The following is a 26,021-nucleotide window of genomic DNA, read 5'->3' on the forward strand; positions in this document are numbered from 1 at the left end:
TTTTAACAGTATCAAAGATGAATGCATATTGTAACAAATGTATTGCTCATTGTTATTTAATGTTAATTTCAACGTTTACTCACATTAACTAAAGATACCTTATTATAAAGAGACACCAAAACTTAGTGTTTTGAACAACACATTAGTAAATTGCAAAGTTTTAAAACTAAACACATTTTGTACTTTATTTATCTAATCATTTACTATTACTATTACCGTGAATCATTTCTGAGTGAAACAGTGAGTACTTTTCCTCGGTTGTTGCCCATTTTCAAATCGCTCAGGATTTATGGTTGCTGTGGCGTAACATGTCTTTCTACTTCTAATCTGGAGACATCTTTGCTCTTGGGAGCTTTAATTTCTGTACCTGTAAAGAACAAATAATATACAAGTATCTATTAGTAAAGGTCTAACGCAATAAGGCCATTGTGAATTACAGTAAATTTATGTTCCAGTAATGTACCTGTTATTTTACAGACTATTTACAGCACTAACCGCAATGACAGCACAATAAGTGTCTGTGCCCAGCATGATTAATATTTAGTGTGTAGCATGCAAATAAAAGAGAGTTCACCCAAAAAAAGAAAATCATTTAGTCCCCATCATACTGTCCATACCTGACAAACTTGTTGGGTTTGATTACCAGCATTCTTCAAAGTATCTTCTTCTGAGTTCTGCAGAGAAACAAAAGTAAGAGGTTTGGTGTAGTATAAAAAGACAGAATTCTGGTTAACTATACATTGAAGTAAATTAATAAACACTTTTCACCAGTCATCGCTAAGCAGAAAAAAAATAACAACAGTGAATTCTGCAATAAAATGCTTGAAAAATACACATTCAGTAGATCCAAAGCTTGCAGTTGATCAGGTATCTTCAGTTAATATTCCCCTGCCAGTTACTGCAGAAAATAACAAGGTGAAATGGTCAATGCAGACATTTTACTTGAACTTACTTTCTCATTGGCTCTAATGCTCCTTGCTAGTCCAGTCAGGAGTATAATAAAGATGATTTCACTGTCTTGGACTCCAAACACTGCTGTGTTCACAGGTGTCTGAGTAACGTCTGCCATTCCTTCAGCGATGACACTTCTCTTGGTTACTACAAAACATAGAAATATTAAAAAGAAATGTGTAGCATGTTAAGAGAAATAATTTGTTTATTAGGTGAAGAAGCAATTAAAGTAAAGTGATGAACTGTGATGCTGTGTTTGTGTTGTAGTCACATGCGTTTTGGCAGAGGTGAGCATCTGTACATAGTCTGCTTACATTTAGCCTCCTGTAAAGCAGAACAGAGATATTGCAGATGATCTCAGACATACTGATATGACTGCAGTACATTCTCATCATAAAAATAACTGAAACTAGCTTATTAGCTTATGTATTTAGTTGAGGTTATTTGAAAAACAATGACCCTATAAACACTAAAACAAATCTTCACTCTCACACGTACCTTACAGAAATATTGGGGAAAAAAACAATGTTTGCTTATTGCAACTGCATTTGAAAAAAATAAGAATGTGGAAGATAAAAATACAAACCTTTCTCTTTTGTATATACTGGACCGCCATCATCCTCCTCTCTTCCTAATCTGTTTGTTGTTGGAGGACTGTAGTGTTGCTCTTCAGTTTTCTGCAGCATAAACACACTAGACCCACACAACAATACTTAGATCAAAGATGAAAAAAGATATCGGGTCATTTATTTTAAATTACATTTCTCGCACAAAGCCACGCTAAGCTGCAGTCTCACATGTGAGGTAAACTTTGCGAGTTCCTTTATGAGCTTATGAGTGCTTGCACTAGTAAAATATTTAATATAAATGCTCAATGATACTTACCAGAAGTGTCTTTATCAAAATGAGTCCATACAACCAAATCTCTTGGTAAATAATATATTGTTTTGTTTGCATCCAAAAAACTGCACAAACATGTAGCACGGATAGCAAATATATTTAACATTTTACTTGCAGATAATTTCACTGTAAAATTTCCTGTAAAAATAACAGTAAAGAGCTGGCAGCAGAGACGCCAGCAGTATACCGTTATTTTTACGGTATTCATATGTAAAATGACTTTACGGTAGTAGTCTGTAAACCAGAAATACAGTATATTTCTGTAGTAACCCTGTTAAATGATTTCACAGTCTAATACAGTAAAAAAACTAAATGCAGCATATTTCTGTGATTTATTTGAAACTAAAATAATATTGTATACCTTATTTCAAAACCCTATTGGACGATGCTGAGAAGAGCTTTCTAGTAGCAAACAGAAACAGTTAGGTCTTCGTTTTAGACTATGGCAATAAACTTGCATTCTTAAATTGCTTGTCAGAGACTGCCCCTAGTCATTACCAAATGTGAAGGGCATAACCTATAGTTGACTTTTTTTTTTATTTAAGACATAAGTTTGAACACTTACCAAATTCTTGTCATAAGTGATTTATCTTACCTACAGTAATTTAAGCTTTACCTTGAATAACACAATAGGTCACACTATTTTTACACTATTAATACACACTATTAAAGGAACATTAAGACCTTTTGATTACATGCATAAGAACATTCAGCATGCAAGCATCTTTGGCACATTTTGGGGAAAAAAAGCCCACAGGCTCGTGTTTTTCCTCTCAACATAGTCCAGGCAGTTAGATTAAAATTTCCTCAAAAGTCAACTTAAAAGTTTATATATGTAATCTGCAATATATTCTCTGCTGTCTGTAAAAATATACTTTCATAATAACATTTGAACATATGCAGAATTGGCAACATTTTAAAAACATACTTAAGAACATTTTGAAAATGTGCATTAAGGCCATTTTGAAACTATTATAGAATAGTAGAACATTTTGGCAGGATGTAATCAATATGTGCATCAATAAAAACATTTAGGGATGAAACTGTAAGGTAGGCACCTGTGCCATTTCTGCAAGCTTCAGGACTTGCAGGTTACCTCTAAAATTGTCCTGTGAGATAGGCTTGTGTTTTTTACATCTTAGTTCTTATGGGATCCAGGAGAGATGATACATCACTTTGGTAGCCGCTGTTCCTTCCCTGCAGCATTATTCCAGTGCTGCCACTGTAAAACAACAACAAACAATCATAATCATAATAATAAATAAACTATACAATCAGAGATTGTACAGTATACACCCAAGCTAATGCTTATAAAGTTAATAATACCAGTTCTCTTGTGTGGCTTAATGTGGCAATGCCAGACTCTCAAAAAAAAAAATAGAGAAAGATTAAAAGAGCTCACCGATCTATATGAAGTTCCATTCAAAGTCAAGGAGATTGTTCAGTAGCATGGCGACGTGTGTATTGACTACAAAAGACTTCTTCTGACGATCACACCTTTCTTCTTGGAAACAACCTTGCCCCCTTTTGGCCTTTCTGTCCCTCTCTCTGGATTTATACCAATGAAGCACCTGAAATCAAAATAGTCTAAGATCAGAGTGGGGTTGCAACAACATACTGTTTTTTGTACATGCAATTAAATGCAATTAATTATTATTATTTTTTTTATTTTTTTGTCTTTCTTCATTGTACAAACAGAGTGGATTGAATGACATCAAATGGAATTATAATAAAACCCTTTGTGTGTGTGTGTGTGTGTGTGTGTGTGTAGGTGTGTGTGTGTGTGTAAGTGTGTAGGTGTGTGTGTGTGTTTGTGTGTGTTGAGGCTTGAAATGTACAGTACTAATATCATTTTATGCAAAAAAATAAAATAAAAAATATGAACACATTAATTTGATTGTATATATCCATATAATGATGACAGGGAATGAAGGGGGTTTACCTTTGAATGAATTCCAGAGTGCAGGCTGCCTCATCTTGATACTGAAGGTTGAATATGTGTGTAGATTGCAAACATAGCAGCAAGTCCCATTGCAAATGTTGGTGTGGATGTTCTCAGAGATTACACGGCCCTCAAAGGTGATCATCCAACCCTTAATTGTGACTTGCCCTCAGCAAAATGGGGAATACTTGTTACCTTTGTGTAAGCATTTGTAAACTCAAGATGAATGGCGTATATGATATACAATGTACTCCATCAATGAATCTAAATTAAAATGTATATTACCAGGCAGTATCTGTATGAGACTTGCAGGAAGACTGAGAGTTAATCCTAACGTCAGCTGCAGTGGCAGACACCTGAAGGGAACAAATACATTATCCTTACCATAATAAGATTTTTAAGAAGAAATTTTATAAAAAGGACACAATAATTAGTAAACACTAGGTGAGAGTAACCTAGAGTAGCTTAATGAGGTAGGCTTCTGAAGTACCTACAATCAAACTGCTAAATAGATTTGCATTTAAAATTTAAAGGGTAACAATTTTATTTTTACAGGTCTTGGGAGTTCTACTGCAAACGCCTAAAAGTAGTATGAACCCTTTTTGTAGGCTCTAGAGGAAACTGCATATAATCTGATAAATTGCCTCCAGTGATGTCACTCAGTGGTCAAGTTGCATTGTGGATAATGTAGGCACCAGGTTTTGAAAAGGAATAAGAATATGTGGAATATAAAAGTTAATATTTGTGTTTCTGCTGTATTGATTAGATCATTTGCTTTTAAAACATTCAACAGTGTCATTGTAGGGCAAAGAAGACAAGTGAAATACTTTTTAAAACCTTGCACCTACTTTACCCATAATGCAATTTACCAACTGTGTGACAACATGGAGGTAATTTATCAGCTTACACCCAGCTTCCTTACTGAGCCACAAAAAAATAATTTACACCTCTGTTTTCACATATGTAGTAGTACTCCCCAAAACTAGTACACACATTAGGTGTGTCTGGACACTGAAGACTGGTGGAGTCACCCCTTTAAAACATGGTTAGAAAGAAAAAATAAAACTTACATCTGTAAGAAGGATCAGCATGGTTAGGCCCTCTCCAAAGTAAAAAAGCCATGAGCAGCTGAACAACACGAAGTGCCATCTCATTATCTTCACCATTAGAGAGGATATCCTTGACATCTTTGTTGGTAGGTTTTTCCCTGAAGTATTCTGTAATGGCTCTTCCACATTCCTCCATACTGAGTTCCAAGCTACGAAGCACATTGATGTCTGTGAGCAACTCAAATGCGCCAGATATATACCTTGGCGTGAAAAGAAAAGGCCATTTGCTTTTCACATCTTCAATGTCAGGTGGTGGATGTGTATTTATATGGCGATATTGTAGAGAGAATGTGAGCTCCATTAGATTTTTAACTTCTGCTCTTCTGCTCCACCTGCACCCCTCCTGTCTCTAAATCTCCCTCCAGTCTCTGGCGAGTGCTGCTCCACAGTTTCATCAGTTTCTTCTGGGGGAAGCTCTGGCTGAAATCGTGTACATCCATATGTGTCAGTTGGACCCCTTGCCTGTAGAGGATCGGTGGCATGAGAAGCTTCCATCACGGTTCACATTCTCAATGCGGTTTTTTAATTGAATCAAAAGTGATGTATAACCTCCACACAGAAGTGAACCATCTGGTGCAATATCAGCAAAAATATCTCTTTGGGTACTGCCTGATGATATTTCAAACCACAGTTAGGCATTGTGTGTGAGTGGGGTTAGCTTCATACCTTCTCATTTCATCCGCGAGTACTCGTACCATCTGGTGTCGCTCCACTGGTTTAGGTCTCTTGCCATCTGCAATTGCATAACGAATTTCCTGTGGCATTTGTTCCCAAGGGACCTGGAATATTTCTGGCCATGTTTTCAGTATCTGAGATGTGGAAGGTCTGTTGCTTGGCTTGCTGTTTCTTGCCTGGCTTGAACATGACGAAATGGCCGATAGCTGTGATGAGCTAGAATTAGGCGGAGTGCATAAAGTTGGTGATGAAGACCCAGACACCAACCAATCACTACTCAGTGGTGACGAAGTTGGAATGACTTATAAATCCAATGCAACTGTCTCGGTTTCTAAAAAACAAACAAACAAAAAAATAATTAGGGCACATAACTAATAAGCTATATCAGAGTCACTGCAGACATTTGGCCAAAATCTACTAAACTCAAGTTATAATAAGGGATATTTGAAAGTTTAAAGGTGCATTATGTAGTTTCAGAAAAAGAAATTCCACAACTGAATAAACAAGAGAATATAACAAGAGAATGCCACACTAAATTAACTCCATACATTACCTAATTTAAAATGCATCCAGGAGTTTTCTTGCGCTGGATAACAGGTAACAGATCAGCAATGTCTTCCTGTTGTACATATTTTAAGTCCTCTTTGACTCCAAGTCGGAGCTCTGAAGTTTCCATATTATTTTCAGCTACTGGGTCTCTTCAGACAGATTTGGCAAGGTCTTGCAGATTGATCGTCTTTGATTTCTTCACTCATGTTCGGCATCATTCTGGACTAGAGGGAAAGAATTATCAGTGGTGTGCCATGGACAGTGTACTCAGGCAAGGGATAGTAATCAAGCAGATTCTCCTGATTAATACAACAGTAGCTTCTCTGCATCAGTGTGAGGCTGTAAACACCCATGTCAGAAATACGCAGGGCATGATACTTTTTCAGCAATAAAATATACTGCTGAATCCTTATGAACAAGAACCACTTTGATTTTTCCAGTAACAAGACCCTCATCATCATCATCAATCACAATGATCATGTTCTTTTTCTGTATTTTGTCCCCTTCACAGTCACTTCATTGGCTATCAGAGTGTTTGTGGACTCAAAATTGTGATGTGCAACTACTTCTATGATTACATCATTGTAGTCATCTGAGAAAACTGTGTGCCCCTCTCCACTGAAACATCTGGAGGGAAGAAGGTACCCGCACTCAGAAAGGCCTGCAGAAGCTGATGTCTCTCTGCAAGAGTAGAACATGGATTCTTAAAGTTATGCAATTTTCTCAAGCACTGCTTAAAATATGTGTGTTTGCTCTCGAATCTTAAAGTCCATAGGCCGAATAAGTGGCCCAAACTGGATAATGAGCTCAGGATAATGACTGACATGATGTTTGGGCTTCAGTGGGTTGTCAGGAAAGGTTTGAATTCGGCAATGCAAATATTCATCAATCAGAACTCTTAGGTAGGCTATCTGGCCTATTTGAAATCGCAGGTGCACAACTGAGGTCCACGACTTCTCCTAAGTTGCAAAACCAAACTTGGTTTTTCACCTGGATTTTTACTTTGTCTCCGATCAAAACGGCAACATTCTCAGCAAACACCAATTCTGCACAGCATGTCCCCAAGTTTTCCACCCTCTGGATTAAACTCAAACGGTTAGTCATTAGCATCCCACCCGAGATACAGATTCAACTCACAATAGATAAACATTTTATCCACCTTAACAAGATGGTTAATGTACAGTGCCAGATCAGAGGATACAATACCTTCAAAAAGATCGTGGTAGAAGACATGGAGGCAACCCTGGCTGACATACATTCTTCTGCTTCTCTTCTGACATCACAATATCCTCATAATCTTCAGCACTAGATGTAGACTGTCCTCACTGCTCTGAACATGACCACTATGCGACTGCACTGTGCGTTTTGTGTCGCCTGCAATGGCACACAAAGTTCCCGCTTCTCTTCTGATATCACAATATCTGCAGAAGTGTGAGCTCCTGCTGATGTTCTCCACAAAGCCTCCTATGTTATGTGAGCCTAGGTTGTCGCCTGCAATGGCACACAAAGTTCCCTTTGTAAACCTTTCCATCAGACATGGGTAACAGCACTGGGCTCAAGATCTTTAAGGTCATTGACAAGAGTGCCCATAACCAAGTCTTGACCAAAATACTTAACATACATTTTGTTATTGCCCGATGGTAAATTCCTTGTAGATTGAAAATTTTCATTAACAAACATGCATTAGTCTTGATTACGACTATTGGCTGATTTTTAGTGACACCTTATCAGTCTTCACGCAGAAATGTTTAACTTTAACCGAGTTGCAATGTTAATATTGTGAAAGAAAAGCCACAGATGATGCAAAACGGTTTGACAAAGCCTATACTCTAAAACAGTTGAGAAGTTGGCTGTGTGTGAGATGCACAGCGACAGATAAATAAACAAAATGCATTCACAAAGAGTCCAGAAAGACAATGGGCCCTATTTTAACGATCTAAAAGCAAAGTGTAAAGTGCACGGCGCAGGTGCACTAAGGGCGTGTCCAACGGTCCATGCGCCAGGGCACATTTTTGGAATGGGTTGTCCCTATTCTCTTATAGGGTGTAACGTTCAATAAACCAACCAGAGTGTCATCTCCCATTCCCTTTAAGAGCGAGATGCACTCGCGCCATGGCGGATCGCTATTTACATGCCGGAATTTGTTGGTGGAAAAGCTGTTAAAGCAGTTAAAGCACGTGAGCAGATCATCTACGGGACAAGCAGGAATCCACCAAAGCTTCCCGAGGTGAAGAAGGCGTGGGATGAAGTAGAATTTCATTCATCATTATAAGTAGTAATAGGCTGAATTGCAAATAGGTAGGCTAATTCTAATACAAGCAATGACTATCCATCATTACATTTTTATATTTATGTAGCCTACACAATAATATTATTTTACACTGTAATCCTTTTGTTTTTAATATTTGGCATGTTTGTGTGATGCGCATCCTGTGTGTAAAGGAGTTAACGCCGCACTGTGGACCCGCCATAGGCGCATTTTCTATAGCAGCGCTCTTTAAGTAACAACAAAAAAATATTAGCGCCTTTGACTTTAGACTTGAGTTGGTCTATGGGCGCGATCTATTTTCCAGCTCCTTCAAATAGCAATCGCCAGCAATGGCGCCCTGAACACCACCTCTTTTTTTTTTAGACCCACGTGGCGCTGTTGGAAAATGCGAAACTAGAAAAACACAAACTAGCTAAACACACTTGCCGCGCACCTCCTCGTCTCGCTTCGCCCCGTGTCTATTATAACCCCCAATAGTGTCAAGGTCGCCTCCGTTAATACTTTCGCGCCCGGGTGTATGATAAGGCCCAATATGTTCACGCAATTTGCGTTTAAACAGAAAAAAATGCAAAAGCCTTGACGATTCAACTGTCTTTAGCAGAACTACAATTAGCTTCATTTTTCTTTTGTTAACTGTTTGTAAAACACTTTTTCATTAAAAGTCGACACAAACAAAATAAAACTCACCAAAACCATCTTGGTTAGCCGATGTTCAAATAATCCTATGGTTTGGTTGAAATAAATCCTTAATCACTGGGCAAGATGTAGGCTAATTATTACAGTATCCTAATGCTATTTTCCTGCTGCCTCCATCTGCCGATTGGCTGCTCTCTCTCTCGCCAGTTAACAAGTGTTGTTCCTCGGATGCAGAAAGTTCTGCTAACGTTGCAAAATTAAAACAAAATACCACCCAAAGTAATATTGTTTTGGCTATTCAAATCTAAGCCTCACTGTTAAATGACATGTTCAAATCCCTAGCAAGACAAGCTCCTATCAGTTTGATAGAATTCTGGGCAATATCTAGACACCGTGTCCTCCTGTCTAAGTATAATCTGTCCATGGAGACATTGCATTGGATACAATCATATCTCTCAAATCGGATGCAATGTGTGAGGGTAAAAATGTATTGTCCTCTCTGAAGCCCGGCACAACCAGGGGTCCCACAAGGATCAATTCTGGGACCCTTGTTGTTCAGTATTTACATCAATAATCTTCCGGCTGTGTGCAGGGTGTAGACATCATCATCATGCATGAGATGATGCCGGTCATCTGCATTGATACATGGGAGGGATATGGAACAAATAGCCAAATAAATTGTCCTTAGCCATGGACAAAATAAGTAATTAGCTTAAATCTTCTTGCTTAACACTAAATATCGAAAAAACTGTTGGAATGTATTTACGCTAAGTCAATAAGGTTAAAGATATGCCTAACATTTATGTTTAATAGACAAAAAATTTACATTGTGACAGAGATAAAATATCTAGGTGTCCATTTGGACCAAACTCTAAGTTTTAAAAAACATATTAAAAGAATGTGCAACTCTATTAAAATACTAATATCTCAATCTTTAGACATATTAGGAATAGTTTGACAACTGAAGAATCTTTCATGTATTTTAATGCCATGATCTCTCTCCACACATCACCTACTGTTTGTCTTGTTGGTCTCAGGCCAGCGAGACCACCTCAAACAGCTAAAGATCGGTCTATAATCAAAAAAGGCGTTAAAAGTGCTTGACAGAAAGCCTAAGCTATCATCACTGCAATATTCTTTAGTAAATATAAAATATTAAAAATAATATACAAATTTAAGAACCATTTTCAAAATTATTTATTAATATTGCTCCATCAACAATGAAAAATCATAAAACTTTATTCTGAACAAAGCGAACCCGAACATTCCTTCACTGCTCACAGAAATTGTGCTATCCTGAAGAGATCCTCTGCCTTTGCACAGACAGCCTTCTCATTTAAAACCATTAAACAATGGAATCAACTCCCAAACTCCCAAACTCCCAAAAGTCTAAAGTTGTCTGTAGATCTGAATAATTTCTCTCGAAACGTAAAGAAATACAACCTCGATAACCAGCTGTGTCAGCATCAGCACACTTAATATGGAAGTAAATGTTTTTGACTATGTTGTATATATTTTAGGTTGTGATGGTTTTTGGTTAGCTTTTCATTTAAACATCTGATTAGTTTTAAAATGATCATTGTTTAATTAATATTGCATGTATTTGTTAGTGCTACTGACAGTTATTTGTAATGTAATGATTTAATATTGTATGCACCTGCCCGGGACTGCAGATGGAAATTAGCATTTTCTAACTCTGGTACAAAACATCTTTTGTCCCTGACAAATAAACTAATTAAATAAATAAATAAATATGAATAAGATAATAATCATCTAATAATTAGAAGAAACAACATACGAATAATGATGAAGAACAACAAACAACGATCACCACCTAATCCAAATAAATCGTCCTCCCCCTTAAAAAAAATCTACTATCCAAATGATGGTCCCCGAAGTCCCTCCAGGAGTTAATGGCAAATTATTTCTGTATTTTTTTAAAGAAAATTGACCAAAAGCAATAGCCTAATTTCTGACACGTGCTCCAAATTTTCCAGTCAACACGTTGGTTTTCTAAAAATACTGTAGTGTCCTGTAATTTAAAACATCAGCATACTATTTAGAGCCTCTGTCTTGTTGCTTCAATTTAAGCAGCCAACAATGCATTGGTAACTACAGTACTGAAAACAGTATTTTAGTGTTGAAAATTGGCTGTAAATTTACAGCAATTGCTTATAGTGTTGTTTTTGACAAATTCACATTAAACGTGTAGTTAACATTATAAGAAACTGTCTTAAGTCTTAAGTCAAGTTTAAAAACAGTTTTGTTAATTATTGCTATATTAATAAAACCATCTATGACTGAACCAAGCGGAAAGTGGTTGGTGAGAAGTGGCCCGGACTCTACAGCCAGACTTCGGCCGTTCCACGGTGGCGAGCAGGAATCGGGTCAGTGCTTTATCACAAATCGCATCGCAAACACATGCTTGAAAGTGTGAGCTCGCGGGCCACACTCAGCCGGATAACACTCGCCGATGCCAAGTCTGAGCGAGGGCTGTGTGGGCCAGCCGGAGCTTCGAACCAATTTACTACATGCTATCTGGGTCAGAACCGCTTCAGCCAGTTCTTCTGACATTAAACTGAAGTACTTAGGTGGCAGATGGGGAACATTGTAACACCGAAGCTACAATGTGACCCACTATTATTAAAGCTATGCTATTTTTTGACATTAAGCGATGCAATTTACTTAAATTTTTTTCATGAATTTGAATGAAAAACCATGAGAAACAGGTGAATAAAGACTGAGAGTCAACGTTCAATGTTCAGTGAGAGTCAACATTCAATGTTCAGAAAATATTATTTCAAGAAAGTAAATAATTTGGCTTGTCTTGTCTGTTGTGTTCATCTCTGTTTTTCTGAATGTGTTTCTTCATCCATTTCCCGACATTGTTTTGAACTATACTGTATAGCTGTGTGTTGCGATCAGGGCCATTCCAAGCATAGGGGCCTGGTAAGGTAAGGTAAGGTAAGGTAAGGTATCTTTATTTCATACCCGCAGCTAAATTTGTTTTGCAGATAAAAGAAGAAGAATTCGGTCATCCAAAATAAAAACATAGAAGACATAAAACCATCTCAATATGCATTCTTGTCTGTACTTGTGTTCTTGTGGACTTGTTGCCCAAGTACTGTTCCAGCTCAAAGTTCACATCTTGCCAAGTACAGTTCAAATCCCCAGGATGTGTTCTTGCTCTGTCCGTTTTATCAAGGATGCATCCAGAGGTGACTTATTAATGTGAACTTGAGGCAGCCAGGTATCCCAGAATGCATTTCACACCAACCAGCAAGCGTTAAAAAGGAGAAAACTTGCATAATTGTCAAAAATATCACTGTTATTGTGTCATGAAATGCAGTTCTAAGAGTATTTCAGGTGAGAATGTAGTTGTTTAAAACTCAAATCTTGCGGCTTTGTTTATAAAGATAGCTTATTTGAAAATATAAGCCGCCCGATTATGGAGAGCGTAGCTCCACACAGTCACCGGGTGCTCAGTGCCTCATGTTCCCCAAGAGCAGTCTCACTTTGGTTAGTCCTTCTAACATTTGCAGCTGGCTCTGATGTCTCTGTAGTGGTTAAACAGGTAAAATTTGTTTTGGGTAAATCAATAACAGACAATCTTTGGTCTCATGGATCTATTATTTCTTCCAGGGTCATATCGTTTTGGCTGAGCACAGTTATGTTTAAATAAATTATTTATTTATTAATCGTAATAATAACGCAGCTGATTTTGTTGCATACATTTGACCGAAATGTTTGCTTTTTGTCTTTCTTTCCTATTACACATGTCTGTTATACTTTTTATACTTATTCTTTTATAATGGCTATTTTGTTCATTAAAACAAACATTTAACACAAAAGGCAGAGTTGTGTGCTCATGCATAGAAAAAAAATCAAACCGTTCGGTTCTCCACACACTAGGATCGCGGTTCAACTTAAATCTGACAACGTATCTGTAATAGACTATGGTTTCTTATAAATAACCGTAAAAAGAAAAAAGCAGGGTTTGGCTAATGTATATGTTTCTGTTGATGGATCGCGCATTCTTGGCTTCCCAGTACATTACAACAGTGTCTCAGAAACTGGCGCAAATATAACTCTCTCTGGAGTATTGTGTTTGAATGGACAAATTAACACAAAGATTATGTCAAAACTCCCCGTCTTGGTAAGTATCCTATAGCAAACATATCCGGCTGAACATACTGGATCAGTGCACTGGATTAGTGCATTCTCTTAAAGAAATGACAGTCTTAATATTAAATCAAGCAGAAACAAATAAATCACTCACTGCTCTTGACTGAATAGCATTTGTTTCTTTAATAAAGATTAGTCTTTAATTTATACAGTCAAATATGCAATGCTGTATAACATTTGATTACTTTATTCATTTTCTGTACCCCTAAAAACCTAATGCTAGACCTACCTAAAAAAAAAAACTGAAAAATCACTGTTTATTTTATCTGTATCTTTACTCTTTATTATTTATTTGTGCTGTTGCTTGGTTTTATCTTTATTTTTATTTGAAAGTATAGTTTTTTCAGAAACATAGCACATACGAACCATACCGAAACTGTGACTCTAAAAACCTTAGATACAAACATAACCTTGATATCATTTCATTTTAGTTGTAATGCGTGTATTCGTTGCATGAACCACATTTTTTGTGAGCCTATTAATCTTTTAAATGAAACAGAAAAGAGGCAATGCTGTTTGATATAATATTTAGTGTATCACTACAATATATGTACATTCCCTGAACTACATGTTGTGGCTATTATGTTTAAATGAAAACGAAAAGAGGCAGTGATGTTTGATATCATATTTCGTCATATTGTATACATACAGTGTAGATAACCAGAGTAGCCAAGGTATGAGCTGACTGGCGTTATCAAGTACACTGCGGTTCCATTTTGCAGATTTACTGGACTTGTGTCCTCCCATCCCAGCTGGTTTCACCTCCAGACTCAGAACTGCGAGAAGTCTGAAAGTACCAGGCCCCAAGTCGAACTTTATGTGTACTTGGAATTGAGAAACGACTTCTGTAGAAGGGATATGATAGTGGCTTTAACCGGGCTTGATTGGAGTTGACAGGTGGAGTGCATCATTGGGTGGAAGGAGCTGAAGGATCTGGCGTTGCTGTTGACTCCGTGACATCAGCACATGTGGAATAATGTTGATTACCACAAAACATAATTTGACTTGTCCCTCCATTTCTTTTTAAAATTAAAATGAAATAAATAAATAAAGAAGAAGATCTGTATTACAGTGAATAGAGGCAATTTCATGACAACATAATTTTGTGAAATTCCTCTTAAAAAAATGGCCTTAAAAATGACCAAACATTTATAAGTTATACACGTTTTACAAAATCAGTATGTTTTTATTAAATCATTAGCTTCACATTTTGTGAAATTCCTCTTAAAAATTGGTTCAATTTACTTCCATTGTAATTTTCTCACTAGTACCTTTGAGGACAAGTCAAATTAATTTTGTTGTAGTAACACTGTAGCAATTTTGTGCCACAAGTGCTGTTGATTGAGCTCAGCTTGATTTGAAATTGTCATTAAGACATTTCATCCTGCTTGATAAAATTACACACAGACAGAGGTGGAAAGTAACGAATTACATTTACTCGCGTTACTGTAATTGAGTAGCTTGCAGAGAAGCGGAGTATAAGAGAGAGTATTCCTGGCAGAAAGACTTGTACTCCATTACTCATTCATCATATAAATGTAGCCTATCACAGGTGTGCTGTGTAGCTTAAAAAGTCCATGATGGCTTATCATTGCGCTGCATTTGCTGAAGGCTCAACCTCTTCTCCACCACCAGTCTCACATCCTCGGCTGTTGCTTGAAGGGTCTGCTAGACCAATTCTCTGAACTTCGAGTTCGATGGAATTTTATCATTAGGATTCCATTGAGCCACACCCAAACAATCATATTTTTTTTCTCCGAATTTATGCTTTTTGCACTCAATGAAGATAATAAAGGTGGTGGGGGATCCCATTTTAAGATGATATCTCAAATAACAAGTAAATGTATCTCTCCATCCCTCAATGAAAAACAATAAACCAGTGCTACAATCTTCTCATCTCTTTCTGAGTGTGTGTATCCATGTGGGAAACCCTGCAGATTGTGGTTTGTGTTTTCAGTCTTGTGGATTGAGGTAGAGCGGGATGACCTAAATGGCCCAGTGGGTGAGTGCTAGAATGTCAGCAGGCATTACTCTTGCAGGGTCAGATCACAGATCAAGTACCTTCAGAGGTCAACTTGATTCTACACGGAGCAAATAAAATGCAGAATGAAAGATGGGGTGAAAGGACTGCCATCATTGCTGGAGTAAACAATTGCAAATGGATGGAAAGACAAAGACATGATTGTTCACATTTAAATATTTCATTTTTTTATATTCTACATATCAGGCACATGTAGCATCCAAACGGTCTCTGAGGTATGATGTTCTCTTTATTAAAGTTATTTGTGTTTTTTCGGCGATGATTGTTTTCAAAAAAACAGTTTTGATTTGATTTGTTTGTATTGATCCTTCTCTTCTGAAGAGTATCGAGCAGTAGATCCATCCTGTTAATTATTCTTGTCAAGTCTTTGGGTTTTCATTTCAAAGTTTTCATGTGAACTCCGATTCTCATGAAAATGTTCTTAATTATTTTGGCAAATGGTTAATGTGATAAATCTCCTGTCAATGTATAATTGATTATAAATGTAATTATAAAATTATATTTATAAAATATAAAACACTAATTTATACATTAATTAATTAACATTAATTTATATAGGAAGTGCCTCACTGTAAGCCAGTTACAGGATTCCGCGTATTACAGATATTCGAAGTGAGAGAAAGGTGTTTATTACGTTTGAAATATGGATATTTTCTCATGAAATTGGATGGATTCACTACAGGAGGCCGTTATTCACCCCCCCAGAGCCGCGTGTGAGGCACGTTTTATTATGGATGCGTGCATTTTATTTGACGTCTTGTGGACTGTTCAACTGTAATACCCACTGACTGCAATAATAATGCTTGGAATAGCCAGGGCAATTTTTAATATAACTTCGACTGGATTCATCTGAATGAAGAAACTCATTTACAGCTAGGATGCCTCGAGGGTGGAAGTAAAGCTAATTTTTCATTTTTGGGTGAACTAACCCTTTAATATTGATTTATCACTCTGCCTGACTAGTCTTGTGATTAATGCTGGAAAAACTGTAGTAGTCTAGGGGCTTTCGCACATACAGAGCCAAAGCCAATGCGGACATCATTAATTTTTAGTGAGTTTTTTATCAGTCCTGAAAGTCATTTCAGAAACTCACACTGCATCTGCAGGGTAATATCATAGAAAGGCAGATATTTATTTGATCTGCTATTATCATTGTGACAAAATGGGCACTTAGAGACTGTGTTCAAAGACATCTGCTCTACACCTACATCGGCAGCTGCTATCAAAGTGCAGTACATCATAAGTGACATACAGTAAAGACAAAAACAAACAGAAGATATGACTGCAAGCGGCATTCAGCAGGTTCCAAGCACCAGTGACCCATGTGAATGGCTAGTGATCCAACTGATGTGTATCTTATGATGGTTTGTACAGTAACTCCATCTTCGGTGAGATAGTCAGGAAATGATGAAATGACTACATCAATACACACTGCTGTCAAGAGACAACTGACTTCCAAAGGAAAACCACTCCCTCAAGATTAGAATGTGGTGCATGTGTGGACTAAGGCAAACACATTAGCCCAATCTCCGTAGGAAAAATGCAGATTTGGCAACACTGCTTTAGACGGACAAAATAAAGCTTTTCTATCTCAGGTGTCAAACCAATTTACACTCACGGGGGAGGTGGAAATCATATTTATTTACATCAATACGCATAACTATTGACAATATAATTGAAAAAAAAAAAGTTTAAAAAGCAGTAAAGAAATAAATAAATAATACACATAAAACACATTTCTACATACTACATTAAAACACAATGACCAGTTGTTCCCAAGTCCACTAGTTTTGATTAGCAATTGGGCTGGTTTTTGTTTCAAGAGACCTGGCAACTTTACCATTGACCAAATGTAAGAAAAGTAAGTTGTTACAGCTCTAAATTCTTTTCTTTTTTTAAAAAAAAACTTGGTGTCTTTTTTTCTTCAGTCTCACGAGCAGCTTAAACTAGAAAAAAGTAACCAAAGTCATCTTTAAAGGGATAGTTCACACAAAAATTTAAATTACCCTATGATTTACTCACCCTCAAGCCATCCTACTGTAGGTGTATATGACATTCTTTTTTTTAGACGAACACAATTGGAGTTATATTAAACAATGTTCAGGCTAATCCATGCTTTATAATGGGAGTGGATGGTAATGGCCTCACAAATTGGATCCTTCAGATTTCAAATCTGTCTTGTTGTCTGGTACAATATTCTGAGAAAAATTAATGTCACCAGCAAACTCCTTCAGTCTGCTACCATGCAGCAGGATGTTGCTGTAGATCGCATCCATCAGACAAAAACTTCTCTCATGAGCTACAGAGCTATTGGCTTTAATTATGCAGTCAAGACAGCAACCAAAAAGTGTGAAGAAATAAATGTTCAAGCAGTGCTCAAGGAGAGGAAGTTAAGAACCACAAAGAGACACTTTAGTTATGAAGCAAACTGATGAGCCAGAGTCCGGTGCTCTAAAAAAGAATGGAGGACCGTTTCAGCTCCCCTGAGTAAAGTGAGAGACAACTTTGGAGTGCTAAATAACTTTCAAAAATCTTGATGCTCAGACAATAAGGCATCAATGTGAGCAGCTTGGTAGAACACTGAGCACTGGAAGTGAGTCTGACATTGATTGGAAAGACCTTGTCATGGAATTAGAAAGCCTTCCAACTTTCCTAAACACAAAATGACAGCTCTGGAACTACTTGCATTCCTGCATGATAAAGGAATATGTGAGCTGTACCCCAAACCTTTGGGTAGCTCTTCACATTTCACCTCCCAGTGACAGTGGCATCAGCAGAGGCGAAGCTTCTCAAGGCTACAGCTTATTAAAACCTACCTCAGATCCTCAATGGCACAAGAACGTCTAAGTGCTCTTTGCCATAATTAGCATCAATCATGAGGTTGGCAACCAGTTATCCATGATGATATAATAAATGATTTTGCAAACAAAAAGGCAAGACGGGCAAGAATTTAGGCCTTGACAGCAATACGACTTTCTTGATGGCATAATTCCCTTTACTCAGTAACAATGTCATGTTCAATTGCACTGTTGTGAAACATTGTTTTGTAAACCGTTTATTTTGTTAATCTGTAATTTGAATGTTGCTGTACTTTTTATTTGCACTCCAGTCTTAGAATTTTATTTTAAATATTTATTTGTTTATGTTAATTATAATAACATACATTGTGTTCATTACCAAATTGTGATGGTTGTAATTTATAATGTTCTAGCACTATCCTTCTAATAAAATGACTAAAATGTTTAAACTTTCTTAGTTGTGTTTGTCCTAATTACATTGATGCATCACACACATTGAAATCATATTATTAGTATATTCGTATATATTTAATAGTAATTAAATAGTCATTTAGTTATCACAAAAACTTGTTCTATTTTGTTGTAGATCATCAAACCGTTACACTGCCTCAGAAGTCTGTCCGAAATCAGTTTCATAAGGGTGCCTTCATGCAAAAATGCTCCTCCAAAGTCATTGCCTGATATGGCAGCGAGGCAGCAAGACAGCAGCCTAAGTTTTCGGATGCAGTCTGTGAAAGGTTTAGCAGCTGAGTCAGCAGTCACCTCATCTCAGACGAACAACAATTTACTGAAAAGTAAGTTCAGCAAATTGTTTTATATTTGTTTTCAAATAGGCGATATTTACAGTAGATAAGTTTTAGAGTGTATATGATGGTCAATCACTTAAACACTCTGCTAGTTTATCATTAAGCTACTTCGCCAACAACCGGTGGCCAACAGTCAGTAGGCCTTTTTAAAAGGAGGTAATGTTCATAAAAGTAAATGTTATGTTTATTTTCTACATTTTGTCTGTACATTGAAACTTTGCTGACATTGTAAATTGCCCTTCCACATGGGACGTGCCAGTCACGAGTGTCTAACTTTAACGTTTTTTTTTTTTTTTTGAACTGGAACTTTTTGGATGCAACCAGCAGAAAAGCCCTGTTTATTATGTCAGTTGACTAATTTGGCTTATTCGCCATCTCTCACAATAATAATAATAATAATAAAAATGATGCAGTGTTCTAAATATTAGATTTAGTATGTTTTTCGTTTTGGTTTTTTGCATTTTCATTGCCCTATGACAAAACATTAAAACAAGTCTGTTCATCTTCACTTTGTGAATTTGTATGTTGTCTTTCAGTTATTTACTGATTTCTCCCAAGATTTGGAGATTTGGTTCCTTGCCGCTGTCACCTATGGCTTGCTTAGTAGGGGACACTTAATATCCAGCAATATCGTTGACTTGATTGCAAATTATTGCACAGATACTATTTAAACTGAACTGAGCTGGATGATGACATCACTGAATTCAATGATGAACAGCCTTTAACTGTAAAACTGAGTGTTTACTTTTGTCATTTTGCATTACTGAAACACTATTTTCCTATTTAATACTGTAAAGTGCTTTGACACAATCTGTACTGTTAAAGGCACTATATAAATAAAGTTGACTTGACTTGACACACACAGACATACTGTATGAATACTCAAATTGAAGAATTCTGTTTCAGGTTTCTAGATTCTAGGTTTATGTTTATCATTGTCATATTATACATTTTGCATTCTGCTCTTTTTATGTAGATTTCAAGTATTTTAGTTTATACAATAATACATTTATTTCAGTCCCCCGCTGATTTGTTAAAATTTTTTAAAATTTTTTTATTATTGGTTTTGATGGAAAACTGTAATGGTGCCTGTGGGTCTCTACTAGTGGATTGGTTGCCTTCTGTTAGTGGCTTTTCTTAAAACCACTAAATTCTAATGTAATATGTCCCAAAAACACACTCCAGGAAACCATTATTTAATGGTTTTAATGGTTGATGGTTTGTAATGTATTGGATGGTATTTGTATTGGAAATCATTCCAATTTCTGTGATGGTCTCTATTGTTTTTTTGTCACCAGGGTCACCATGGGTTTTTGTGATGTTATTTGTTCTAAATGTGATAGGATTGCTGTTATATTGTGAGATAGTATTGACTGCTTGTACTTGTGGTGGGGGCTATATTTGGGAGAAAAAATCAGAGCCGTTTTTTTACTCCCAGTCCGTCCCTGGTTGGATGGATGTGTGTCTGTGCATCTGAGTGGACCATCCTGCTGAGTTTGGGATCTTGTTCCCTTTTGGGTGCGCTTTGGACCCCCATACTCGCCATCACGGAATTTCAGATTTTACTGTTAAAATACTGTTTAACAATATGTATTGTACATCTCCGTGTTGATAGGGGGGCGGCAGAACAAAATAAGCATTATTCACATTAGTTTATTGTTGTTGGTATGAAAATCAGAGGAAACTATGCTGGATAACATGCTTCTCCAAAACAAACAAACAAACAAACAAAAAAAAAACTGATATTGCTGATGGAGGACTGGTAATTGAGCAGACAAATGTCAGTTGTTCAGAAGATGAAAAATCCCTCTGTGAAGCCAATGTCAGCCATGGAGTGGTTAGCCAAGCCTCCACAGACAATGCATGTCCTGAGAGAGAGCTGGTTCACAGAACAAAAATTGAACATGTGGTTTTTTATTAATTGGCGAGAATGAAACAGCAACTTATTACATATGCCACTTATATTACTTTATTTACTGATTACATATGCTCTTTTAGCAATGAGGAACTGATCACCACTTTCAGCAGCTTTGGGAGTTCAATACGGTCGAAGCACTGTGCGAATAAAAACAACAACTACCATGGCCCTCAACATCCATGGAGGAGAACAAACAGAGCAACGGTGCATGGATCGAATCCAGCCTCAGCTCAGGACTATCATAAGGAGTTGCATTTCTGTGCACTGGATACTATAAATGAGATCCATGCAGCTTATTTCAGGAAAATGACATGAACACATTAATTGCACTTAACAGCATCCTCAGCTCTAGTATGTGCAACGGAACCGGAGGACCTAAGCATCATTTATTTGTTTCCAAGGAAAGAGAAGACGAGTGTAGAACTGTCACTTTTAACGCTATATTGACAGGACAAGCAAGTTTACGATCAACAATTGTCAGTATTCAAAAAGTCAAAGCTAGTCTAGTGTAAACACTGGCAACCTTTAAAAGCTATTCTTGACTGTGCCAGTGAACAGGTGCATTGTCAGAAAAATTTTCTTGCTTGCTCTCGACTAAAAACACAATGAGCCAGGAGAGACTGTCAGGCATTGCAATACTTCCTAACACAAGGTTTAGCCCTTCACTGGGTAGGATGTTGTTTTAAACCAGCAGGTACAAAAAGACATTCAAATTTTGTACAGATTTTTTTCTTAACCTACGCCTCATGAAGCGTGTACAATAGTATCATTTATTTAGGGGTGTTATAAAAGCCAAAACCTGACCATCATAGAGCTCTATGTACTATTCAATGCAACCCTTTACACAACCGTTTCATGTTGCTCTGTGGACATGCTACAAGTGCTCTGAATGTGCTTGATCACTCTTTGAAAATTGCTGTCTGTTCATCTGTCATGTTTTGGCAAAGTTCTGTGTATAACTGTGAAAGCTAACAGTGTCTGACACTAGAATATTCCACATTGTGGAATATCAATTCCAAAAACACCATTGATCTCCCAGTGAGGATTCAATAGCTACACACACACTCACACAACACAGTATGCACAAGGAAGAGAAGTGAACACTCATTAAACACAGTTCTGTTCACTCCTGCACACTTTGTACACTGCCTCCCTTTTGCTTCTAACCAGTCACGTCTCTCACGATGTCAGAAGAGAGCATGTTCATTTGGAAAGCATACTGTTCCTCCCATAAAACAGGAGAGGGCAGCTCTGCCTCCCTATGCTTTGAGCAACCACTTTAGGATGCTCCAGTGTGATAATAATTCATAATGACAGAGAGGAGCTCCATCTCCAATCAGAGCATGGCAGAGGGCCCCCCAAAGCCCTGATGTGGATGACTCACCCATGCACTGCTTCACCTGAGCAGAGCCACAGAGCCCCCTGGTGTGCCTGGACCATACAGCTGATTAGCTCCAAACCGCTTTTAACAAAAGTGGACTCTAAATTCTATCTCTAAAGTGTTGTTGGAATAACTTGTGTTTTTGAAAGTCTCTTATCAAGTCTGCACTTATTTGATTAAAATACACTAAAACAGTAATATATTGAACTGTTTCTATTGTAATATATTGTAAAATGAAATTTATTCCTGTGCATCACATTCTGCTTTGGTTTCTGTTCCTGTTTTTAGTTCCCTTGGTTCCATTTGCTAGTTTGTTTCAGTGGTTACTGATAACTACCACATGTCTTGTTGAGTTTATCGTTTACCTGTGTGTTTATATGCCCTCAGTTTCCTTAGTTCCATAAAGACCAAAGACCATAGACCATAAATACACTGGAATGAATAGAGAAAAAGTCCTGAAATAATTCTAGCAGTTCTAAAACGTCCACCAACAAATTTGTTGGTTCAGATCATATAATTGTTATCATATCATAATAGTTCCTTTGTAATATATTTATAAAAACCATAAACTGAGCTTGTGCAAGCACAAAAAATGGAAACTATTGATTCCTGGATGCCTTTCTGTGTGAGAAGTTTTCCTGTTGAGCACCCATTCCATCCAGGTGTTCCGGTTACTCCCACAGTCCAAAAGGCACGCATTAAATTGCCTGTAAGACAATAAATTGCATGCAGGAGTGAGTGTGTATGAATCTGTGATGGACTGACAATGCATCCAGGGTGTTTCCCTGTTTTGACATGAGATGATTTGGGATAGACACAGCATATGGCGACAAGCATTTTGGAGAATGGATGGATGGATTTATTTTCTTACCAAAAACTGAGCTTCTATCAAAAAGAGATATTAAATCATTACAATGTTTTGTTTATAGTTGAAATTAGGTCAGATCATTTCTGATGGTATCAACAATATAGATACATGTTTTTTTCAAGTTTATGTCAGTCAGTAACTGGCAGCAACTACATGAATAAATGTAGTTCTGCAAATAAATTCTACTTTACAAATTATAAAGTAGGTTATTTTTCATAATGCACTCCAGCCAAATGCAATATCTTCTGCCTGTACTTCCATTCAAACTTTAAATCCCTTTTAAAACTGCAAAAGTATTAATAGTACAGAAGATTTACTATATGTCCTCCAGGCTTGAATCTTCTCTTCAAACTTACCAAGCATTCAAACCCCATAAAGGCATTCCGTTTTCAAACTGACCTTCACACTTTTTGAAACATTCAGACAAGTCGTTGTCAAGCAAACTTTTTTATCTTGATACACTTTGCTTTGCTAGATGTCTTTATTTTCTGTTGATGCCATTTAATAAAGCAATGAACCACAGAGACTGTGTTTGAACTTGAGTTTACCATGGGCTAGGACGTTTAAGAATAACCCTTTACCCATTACTTTAACAATCGTTGAGATTATAACTTCCATAATGTTCGCTTTCTATTGGTCACCATATTGATATTTTATAACTCATAAAACTTATATAACTTTAAAAAAAAAACTGAAGTATGCTGTTTTATGATCATTATTAACACATAATCACTAAACTTGTTGGTCACACTTTATATTAGGTGGCCTTAACAATTTGATACAATACAGTATAATACTATTAGTAAACAACAGTTCTGAATCATGACTGGATCTTTCATAGCTGGGACCGCTCCATCTTTCAGTATCAAATGATGTGCAAGCCAGCCAGCCGAACTGGGCCTTGCTTATAAAACATTCGTGGTCAACAAACACACTTGTGAAACTCCATTGCTGTTCCGAAAAACAAACCATATCCACTGTTTACATAACACTGGGTCCTTTAGGAAGCTGAACAAAGTTATATTTCCCTTACAACCAAAAAAACATTTCTTTGAGAGACTTCTTCCACAGCAAGATACCATGCGCCGCGCCACCAGATGAAGCATGTTGATGGTGTTTGCTGTGATCTCGCTCTCGCTCTGGGTGATGCGTGCTTTTTACGACGGGCGTGGTTTTCTGGAAGGAAAGAAAATGCCCATTCTAAGGAGTTCCCCTCGTACTAGTGTATGAAGACTCTCCGAAACTGGTGTACAAACCCGGAAGTAAGATTTTTTTGGCACCCAGAAATACTCGTGCATATCCGTCCAAAATTATTTTTTGCGAAACTGGTACCATGCTCAAGCTATGAGAATGCAAAACTCTTAAATGTGGTAAAACAACTCTGAATGCATTGAACAGATTTTGTATCCCCAACCTCTTAATGTCCGGACATAGTAGTTTAAGGCCACCTAATGTTAAGTGTGAACATACAGGATTTCTTGAAACGAAAATCGTTTTTTTAGATAAGAATTATATACCCTATTCCCATGCACAAACGTGTGATATTCCATGAATAGCCACACAAAAGATGGTGATCAGTATAGTCTGCATCAGTGGCTTTATTTACATTGACACTTAACAGTAGTACGTGGCATTTGTGCGTTATGCGTCCTTTCCCAGACTTGCAGCTCGAGAGTAGTGAGCGGAAACAGCACGCCACGCAATTTTTTCATTGTCGAACAGGAAAGCCGTGGAAGCGCATCATTGTGATCACAGACAGAGCGGCTGATCTGGGAAACAAAAAAGCAGATCTCAAAAGCTCATTCAACACAACAAACAGCCCTCAACAATGGTGGCCTTGTGCACGGGCCTCTACTGGAAGAACCATAGAAAGATATCAGTGGAAAACACCAGGATGAAAGTGAGTTTTTTAGCTATTGTACCCCAGTGTTGACCAAATGGGCAGGGTGTAGTATAAGCATGAAGACCAAGCAGAGGGTGAGGTAACACCACAGTTCTAACCACATTAAATGGTGATGAGCGGGCCACATCTAAAGACCTACCCAAGTTTCAAAAATGTGCGGACGGTGGAAAAACTATGCACACACCAAGACAGTATGTTTCAAGAACCAGCTAACGGCAAATGAGGTGCGGCAAGCAGAAGTACGAACACACTGATGTCTAGACCGGAGGCCCAGCAGACCAGATGACGGAGTAGAATACGGCAGGGGCAGGCCTAAACAGACAAAAAGGCAAAGGGATGGGACAAAGCCTACAGGAGATGAAAACAGCCGCTGTTGAGCGGTCTTACATAAACCGGCAGCTCACCCTCTTGGAGTGATGGAAGCAGAGAAACGCTGTGGTTCCGCCAAAACAGCTGGAAGAGAATCTTCACAGCGCGAGGGAGGAGGCGTGCAGGGCTGGAGAGCTAGGCCTTCAGCGAGAGACGATCAGCGTCAACAGACAAGCGAATCAGGGAACTGCTGTTCGGATCCACCCACGAGCTAAGCGGGAGAGGGAGACAAAAGACGCACGAAAGGCATGAATGGATGAGTACAACAGGGGTTAGAAAATGGCTTTAACAGAAAGAAGTTAGGCTGCTTTGTGGTTGATTGACTTAACGGATTCTTAATAATAGGATTAAACCTAAAGAACATTTAAGTACAGCGAAATATTTTTTCCAAGCATGAAAGGCGTGTCTGATGGACATGTTACATGTTAAAGAGGGTTTAATTACTGTATAGGGGAGCCTGTCCTCCAACAAAAAAAAAACCATATAGGGTCATTTGTGCATGCACCTTATACGACCCTAAATTTACGTTTTAAAAGTTAATCGCCTAGCGGGTTACGTAAAAATCATGGACACATAGTCGTGTTGCGTCTGTCGTCATGAAAAATGACGACTGATAATCTGTCATTACCAATCAAAATGCGCGTGTATTTCAAATGTAATGGTGTGGACTTTTGACACCGATCCTCACGGTAATTTGTACATATTTTACTAGGTGGCTATA

At 37.5% G+C, this 26,021-nt stretch overlaps 1 pseudogene; it reads left to right on the top strand.

The window, feature by feature from the left end:
- Positions 1-8,257: 8,257 nt before the first annotated feature.
- The window catches only part of LOC122143698, a 33,973-nt pseudogene continuing 16,209 nt past the window's right edge, over positions 8,258-26,021 (top strand).

The sequence above is a fragment of the Cyprinus carpio genome, unplaced genomic scaffold (assembly GCF_018340385.1).
Source record: "Cyprinus carpio isolate SPL01 unplaced genomic scaffold, ASM1834038v1 S000006483, whole genome shotgun sequence".
NCBI classification, from domain to species: domain Eukaryota; kingdom Metazoa; phylum Chordata; class Actinopteri; order Cypriniformes; family Cyprinidae; genus Cyprinus; species Cyprinus carpio.